Here is an 8,496-nt window from a genome sequence, read left to right as displayed (position 1 = left end):
TCCTACCCCCCACCTTCTTTATCCATCACCACCTGGCTCGACTGGCTTGGCGCTGAAGGGGAGGGAGAACAGCGACTTCTGGTCACCCAGGCGGTCGACATGCTCGGCCTGTAAATTATGGCCGAATGAAGGTCTTGTACTACTACTACTACTAGCCAAGCGCCGAAAATTCCCGACGACCACCAAAGAAGCTGAGAGTTCAAGCACGAGTTAGTCACTTGACCGCACATATGAAGCGGTTAAGCATCTGCCCTAGCAGACGGGGGTTATGACGTGGGAAAACAGGGGCATTGTAGTGGGTGCCGTCGTGGCTCTAAGTCACGGAATAGCGCGCTGCCGGACGATTCACTGATACGCCACAGAAGATCCGGGGGTATTAGGGCGGAGAACACAAAGGTCTGGATCGATGGCTCTGGGGGAGGTTTAAAGGTTAATACACCCTATTGTGTACTGTGCGTGATATAGCTGTGCGCTTTGGCGAGACGGAGCGTCGTGAAATTGACCAATGGCTCCAGCGCAATAGGCGCTTTAGGAGTGGAGCAACGAACAACGCGTGTTCTGAACAGTCATGTTCCATTTGAGGAATTTTACCTTCTCGGAATTGGAGGGCCAATTTGGGCTAAAAAGGTTTTTTTGCGCAGGGTCAGTTAATTTTAAGAACTTAAAACTGTCTCAATTTTCCAAACTGACGGAGTTTTCAATCTGGCGTAGGGAACGAAGGTCTGAAATGGGAAAGTTCTTCTTTCACTCCCACCTTCCTGCCTTCCCTTACGGCGCGGTTCAGGTGTCCGCTGAGATGTGTGACAGACACTGAGCAATTTCCTTTCCTCAAAAACCAAAACCGATCCAACAGAGAGAATTTTCGCTTACGGCAAGGTACATCCGGTTCTTCAACAATATCTCGTGTCAAACACACATGCGCTCCTGAGACTAGCTGCAGTAAATTTGCCCTGCCAGCGACAAATTAAATTCGAACCGCATCGCTGCTGCGATCGAGAAGCCTCACTGAATTCTGAGGCAAGCTTGAACCAGAGTGGTGTCATAACGCTGGTGCAAAAATACGATTACCAGTCGTGGACGCGTTCCCGTGACGCGAACCACCTTCGCTTGCTAACTAGCGGCTGACACGAGCTTGCACCTTCACTACATGTAAATCGTCCAGTGCCGAGCAACTTTGTGTTTTCGGGCGTCAAAAAAGCAAGCTCCTCGTAACTGCACCCCACTTCATCGCGCTGAGTGCACGGGGACCGCTGTCCTGCCTACTAAACGTATAGAGCACCTCCCGCGGCGAGTGAGCAGCGCCAACCTGCCACAAAGAATCGAACTGGTTCTCCCTCAGAGCAGGCAGCAAAGTGCTCCGAAAGACAAAGGAAGGGAACGATGGGCTCACCTTTTTGCGTCTAGCCGCAGCCACGAAGGAACAGAGCCGATCGGGCGCGGTGCGCCAGTCGACAGCTGCGCGTGGACAGCGCTGGTGCTCTCGCGATGCTCGCGCTCCTCGAGCAGGGCGTAGAACGAATAATTGGGCGCCGAAGACGAAGACGTTCGGAGAGAGCGTGCGGCCGTTGATGCCCACGTGTCGTCTTTACCAGTTCTCTTATTTTATGCTTTAAGGAACGTGGCAGATGCTCATGCGAGAGGGAAAACGACAACTGCTTCACTTTAAGAGCTTTGGCCAGTTACATGTCAAAGAGTCCGAGTCTGTTTTAAGAATTTAGCCTTAACGAAACTAGAAAGACATCTTAAACAAACTAAACTGAAAAGAACATTGCAGTGCATTTTGCCACATGTATCATCATTATTTTGAGACACTTTGCAAGGCCTATAGAACAGATGATCTACTATGAGAGGAAAAGCCATCTGGAGAAAACACCGCAATCCAAAAATCCTGTTTCACTCTTCACAAAACCGCTTGGCGGCTCAAGAATAAGTGGTTTACAGTCATCGGCATTACCACATTTTTTTAATTTCATTTCAATCCGCACGAAACAAGAAATGTTTGGAGGGTTAGCATTGCTAGACCCGAAATATTGTGCTAAAGCACGGCTTCTTCCAGTGTACATCACCACCACGTACAACCTCAAAGAGCGATCGAGGTGTCCACTGATCCCGTGAGTCAGTCCCACGTGCTACTGAGAGGTTTCACACACATGCAGAGACACACACCGCTGACTCCTGGGGTGTGCGGCTATAAGCGCTTTCACACTACAAACCTGCAGAAGTGGCTGCCGGAAATAAGGAAAAATTGCATAGCGCATTAAATACTGTAATCAAATATATACTGCTAAGTGACCGCCTTCACTACTTAGAAGCACCGCCTGGACATGACCGAGGAGGCCACCGCTGCGAAATTTGGATGGTGCAGTAACTTCCCACTATCCGGGAACTTCAACCCCAACCTAGAGGCTGCGTGGTTAGACAGCTCAGCCACTTAGCCGGAGTACCGGGGTCCGACTACCACCGAGACGGCCGTATTCCCGTGTGCTGTGCGATGTGAGCGCACGTTAAACATCTCCAGGTGGCCGAAATTATTCCGGAGCCCTCCACTACGACAAAAATTTCTTCCTTTCTTCTTTCACTTCCTCCTTTATTCCTTCTTTTCGGCGCGGTTGGCGATGTTGATGAAAAAACGTTTAATATATATATAGAGAAGTGTTCGGGTGGTGGAGGGGGGGCTTCTCCTCCATTGTGAAGTCAGAGCGTTTCCCTTTCCTCAAAAAATCACTAACAGAAAGAAACAAAATGAACATTGCTTTCGAGGAAAGGAAAGGGGGAGATTACTGTACTCATTCTTTGGTGAACGTCTCAAAATATAAATGAGTGGTTTTTGAGGAAAGGAAACGGTGGAGTAACTGACTCACTTGTCGGTGGAAACCTCAACCACTACGCGAGAGACAAGAAGGTGGGAGCTAAAGAGGGAAAGAGAGATAGAGGTGCCGTAGTGAAAGACTCCGGAATATCTGCGAATATCTGAGGATCTTTAACGTGCACTGACATCGCACTTGCCATGGGAAAAAAAAAATTCTTTTCAGGAAAGCAAGTTACGCAGTAACCGCCTCATACCTCGGTGAACACCCGAACCGCACCGTAAGGGAAGGGAGGAAGGAGGGAGTGAAAGAAGAAAGGAAGAAACAGGTGCCGTAATGGAGGTGCCCGAAATAATTTTGACCACCTGGGATCTTTAACGCGCACTGAACGCGCACAGCACACTGGCGTCTTTTGCGTTTCACCTCCATCGAAACTCGGCCACCGCGGTCGAGTTCGAACACAGGTACTCCGTCCCAGTAGCCGAGACCTTTAACCACTGCGCCATCGCGGGGGGTTCATAACCGCTTATGACGCCTCTGCAGACGAGAGCCCTCTGTAGCTTCGACAGAACGAGGGCGGTCACTTTTATACCTGTTTTTCAGAACAAGTACTCTTGCGCCTGCAATCACGCAGAATTAAGCCGTCGTCATCGGCGTCCGCAAACGCTCGTTCGCACTTTCTCAGCCTGCGCAAAAAGCGCGCCACGCTACAGCGCCGTCCCGCGGCTCACCGTGCCAGTGAGTTTGGGTCGCTGCGGCCTGAGGGCGCCACAAAACCGTGCCACATTTGCGCCGGGCAGCGCTAGTTCGCGTCGCTGCGTACAAAGGGCGCCACGGAACTGTACTGTACATGTAGTGGCTTTATGTACACTGCGCACGGCGCCACATTTCTTCTTGGGGGTCGTGAACCATGTTGCTCGTAGGAATGTTCAGCATACATTGTCGAATGAGCTTTGAAGCTTAACAAAAAGCCGGCATACATAAACATGTGTTAGAAAAATTATTGGGTTTCACACAAGATGCCAACGCCGAAATATGGAAAAGGAAAAGTGGTTTTTGGGGACAGGAAATGGCGCAGTAATTGCCTCGCATCTCGGCGGACACCTCAGCCGCACCGTTAAGGGAATGGATAAAGGAGGGAGTGACAGAAGAAAGGGAGAAAGAGGTGCCATAGTGGAGGGCTCCGGAATGATCTTTAACGTGGACTGATAAGTGTCTAGGTGGCTTTGACTGATATCACACAGCACACGGGTGCATTAACTTTTCTCCTCCACCGAAACGCGGCCGACGCTAATTCGTGTGTCCTGCGAGTTTTGCTAATCTTTTGAATTGAGGTAGCGCGTTTGCGGCCTGAGTTATACCAGGGAGATGAAATTAGGGGGAATAAAATTTTTAGATGGGGTGTTCGAAGTAGAGAACTGGGGCCGAATCCTCGAAAGAGTTTGCTTTGGAACGCGTTCGCTTTCTCTCTCTCGCCACCTCGCTTCATTGGCCGTGTGTCGTCACCGCTGGCGGCGACGCCACTTCACGGAGGCGGGATCATGGATTTTGTTTACGTCACGAGACATGTCAATCAAGTGAAATCGAACGCGTTCGGTTGCTGTGTCTGGAACTCGGAAAGTGGCGTTCGCTTCAGCGCGAGAAGAAACATGCCGGTACCTCCCGTCGCCGCGCTGTTGTTCGCGATGTTCAGCGAATGTAATCGGCGGTCGCGCGTGCATGACAATCCTTTCGACATGCCTGACGATGCCTTCCGAAGGAACTTCCGGCTGCCAAAGGAACTTGTACGCCGGATATGCGAAGAGCTAAAACCCCACCTTGGACCAACAAGGAATAGTGCGCTCACAACAGAGCGCAAAGTACTCTGCGCGCTACGGTTCTTTGTTACAGGGGGCTTCCAGGCGGCAGTCGGCAGTGAGGCAAGGCTCGCCGAAGGCGCTTGAGCGGTCCCCGAGTCCCATCAGACGGCCGCCCCCGGTGCCCCTACGAGTGACAACGTGCGCTTGTTGACATAGAACAAACATTAAAGTGCGACCGCAGGACTTACTTGTTTTGGCAGTTGACTAACGCCGCGTCGTGCGAGCGTTCTATTCCCCTTTTCTCCATAACTTCTGGCCTTGTTCGACAGTCTTGATGGCAGGGCCTTTTTTTTTAACCTTTTAAGCGATCTCCTGCCACACCTCCGCCTTTCGCGCCTTCGTGATCTGCTGATTGAGCTCAGAGGAAGGCTTCACCATGTAGGGATGTTCCTCCGTGAACTCAATGAGCCGTTCACGCTGGCGCGTCGAGACGTGCGTGCCGAGGCGACAATCTTTGTGTGCTGACATGACTATAACGACTAGTGAAAATGTCAAGCTGACAAAGTGCTGCCTAGTAAAAAGTCTTCCGCGCAAGTTCAAAATGGTTAGCGCCCTCTCGGGAACACAAAAGAAAACAAACCAATCAAGAAACATTGAAACCTTCTCAAAATAAATTCTATGGTTATTTTATAAGCTCTGAGCAATAAATTCGGAGTATTGTAGCCAAACGCATTCATTCAGAGGTTAGAAACGCATAGAAGTTAGCATATGGCCCCTTAAACATACAAGCAACCGAGGTGGGATCGCCCAACGAAGCCGATTGGCTGTTGCCTGCCCCTCGTCGTCCCGCAGTGTTCGTCCCACCGTTCTCCCCCGGATGCCTGTGTAAAATTGATGGTTTGGTTTATGGGGTTTAACGTCCCAAAGCGACTAAGGCTATGAGAGACGCCGTAGTGGAGGGCTCCAGAAATTTCGACCACCTGGGGATCTTTAACGTGCACTGACATCGCACAGTACACGGGCCTCTAGAATTTCTCCTCCAAAGAAATTCCAGCCGCCGCGGCCGGGATCGAACCCGCGTCTTTTGGGTCAGCAGCCGAGCACCATAACCACTGAGCCACCGCGGCGGCTTTGTGTAAAATTGATGTCACGGCAAAGGAAACGCGTTCCAAAGCGAACTCTTGTGGATTCGGCCCCTGGTAGTCATACTTGAGTGTTTGTGTGCGTGATTGGTGTGCGGCGTAGGTGGTGGTACTGTGACACTTTTATTAAAACAGCCTTTATGTTAGGCGTTCAATAGGTCCTGGGCCAAAGTGACGAGGGCGAGCTGCAGTTTCAGATCTAGGGAGGCGAGCCAGGTGGGGCACGGTGGGGACTGCGTAGGAGTAGCGATATTTATGACAGCGACACTCATGACGAAGATGACAAAAAAATTGTCCGCCGTGCATAAAAAGAATATATGAAGAAGTAAATGGTGCGCACAGCCCCCCTAGGGGTGTCAAGGGAAATTTCTGGTCCGTACCACGTGCTCTCTGCGTGCAAGGCCACTGCATGTCCGTTGACGCTCACTGGCCGATCACGTGTACCATACCATCTAAGAGGGGTTTCAAGCCGGTTTACGACGTCTTGTGACGCGCGTCCGTGCGATGTCAGTGCACGTTAAAGAATCCTAGGTGGTCGAAATTTCCGGAGCCCTTCACTACGGCGTCTCTCATAGGCTAGGTTGCTTTGGGATGTTAAACCCCATAAACCAACCAACCTAATCGAAGGCGGTCAGTTCGTAAAAATTCGTTTTTGAGGAAAGGAAATGGTGCAGTATCTGTCTACATATCTCGGTGGACACCTGAACCGCGTCGTAAGGAAAGGGAGGAAGGTGGGAGTGAAAAAAGAAAGAGAGAATTTGGATTGGAAAACACTTATTGCCAGCGCTGAGCACTAGTGGTCACTATACTAGATGGTTTGTAGCCCATGGATCTCGGCGACCTTGTGAGCCTACTCAGTGGCCCGGACTTGCGTGAACGAGTCTGAGCTGGCCAGTATAGCCTCCCACCGCTCTAGAGAAGAGGTTGGTAGTAAGTCCGCCGGTGGTGGCGGCGCCTTTTTGCAGCTCCACAGAATGTGGTCATATCCGGCTATCTCGCCGCATTGTTTGCAAGTCGGATTGTGTTGTGTTGGATATATATGTCTTGTAAAGTGGTTTATTGGCACGTTGCAGCGCTGGCAACGAAGACCCGGGCGCAAGTCGTCTAGGAACCAGCGAGGCGATGGATGGATGGATGGAAAAAACTTTATTGCTGATAAATTTAAGGTGTTCTTGACCCTTACGGGTCACTGGGCGCCGTGGTCGATCCTTGGTCCAGGATGCCGCACTTGACTGCTGCCATCGTGGCTCGGCGCACAAGGAATCGTTGCGCTTCCTCGTCCTCGCTGGCCAGCAAGTGCTCCCACTGCATCACACTCGGGTTTATTCTTGGCTCTAAGACTGCCTTAGGGCAGGTCCATGTGATATGTTCTAGTGTAGGTTTACCCTGACACCACGGACATTCGTCTGCATATTGTGTAGGGAAAATCTTGTGTAGTTTGTGAAGGTGTGGGTAGGTACCGGTTTGTAGTCTGCGCCAGTCTACCGCCTCCTCTTTGGTGAGCCTTTTGTGTGGGGCTGGGTAGCGTTTCCGCTGACCCCTGTAATGATCGAGTATATCTGAGTACGTGGGGGTAACTGGGTCAAAGGTGCCTGTGGTGCAAAGTGCTGAGTCTGCTCGGTTGACGTATCCTCGAGCTAACTCGTCTGCTGCCACGTTGCCCCTCATCCCCTCATGTCCCGGAACCCACACTATACTATGTTTAGTGTTTTTGTGTCTTCTCGTCGTGTGTAAAATATGATTGGCGATGCTGTCGATCCTGCCTCTTGTGTAGTTTCTACATGCTTGTTTGGAGTCCGTCACTATAGTGAGGTTGTGTCCTGTTGCGTTGCCGTGCGATATTGCCAGAGCAATGGCGGCTTCTTCAGCTGCTTCTATGTTTGCGTTGTTTATCGTTGCGCTGGTTATTTCTTGCCCTCCTTCGTCTGTTACAACGGCGATTGTTTTGCGTTGGTATCGGTACTTTGCTGCGTCCGTGTAGACTACGTTGGGATTGTCGCTGAGTTCCCTGGCGAGTGCTCGGACCCTGGCTTGTCGTATTTCATGATGTAAATTCGGATCCATGTGTCGTGGTATTGGTCTTACCCGGATGTTGTTTCTGTCTTCATTATTAATCTGTTCCTTGTCTCTTTGTGTACCTAGAGGTAGCCGTAATTTCTCCAGTAGGTGTCTTCCCGTTACTACCAACCTCTTCTCTAGAGGCGAGAGCCCAGCACACCAGCGGCAGTTCTCCAGCACGAGCCTTTTAGGGGCGGCGCTAGCGCTTCGTCGTCGTTGGTGGCGGTGCTGAACCATCTTCTTCATTCCAACTGCCCCGGCGGAAAGAGGGAGCCATCCTGGCGGCTCAAGGCGAGGAGACGACGAGAGGGCTGTAATAAGGCTTCAATCGGCTGACATGAACGACGTCGCGGCCACGGCGCCGATGGTCCAAAGAAGGTGTCACCGGTTCGATGATATAGTTCACTGGTGACGTACGCTCTAAGATGCGGTAAGGACCAATGTGCTTGGCCGAAAATTTGGACGCAGCCGGAACAGAGAGCCAGACCAATGATCCAGTGGAGAAGTGTGTAGCGGGCGTGCATTGGTCCGACTCATGTTTCCGGAGCCCTTGACGTTCGGCGGTGAAGGAGCGAGCCAACTGGCGGCACTGCTCAGCATGGCGGGTAATGTCAGAGGCTCTTAGACTTTACGGGCTAAAGAAGGCTCGCGTCTGGAGCCGACGCCACGTTACCTCCTGGCTTTTGTCGA

At 51.3% G+C, this 8,496-nt stretch overlaps 1 protein-coding gene across 1 annotated transcript in view; it reads left to right on the top strand.

Moving 5' to 3' along the window:
* LOC149339717 (uncharacterized) overlaps positions 1-8,496 on the top strand; it is a 40,365-nt gene that overhangs the window by 17,422 nt on the left and 14,447 nt on the right. The gene's annotated exons all lie outside the window — the stretch shown is intronic.

The sequence above is a fragment of the Amblyomma mixtum genome, chromosome 6, assembly GCF_055824585.1.
Source record: "Amblyomma mixtum isolate Tamu chromosome 6, ASM5582458v1, whole genome shotgun sequence".
NCBI classification, from domain to species: Eukaryota; Metazoa; Arthropoda; class Arachnida; order Ixodida; family Ixodidae; genus Amblyomma; species Amblyomma mixtum.
This window is presented reverse-complemented; position numbering and strand designations above follow the sequence as displayed.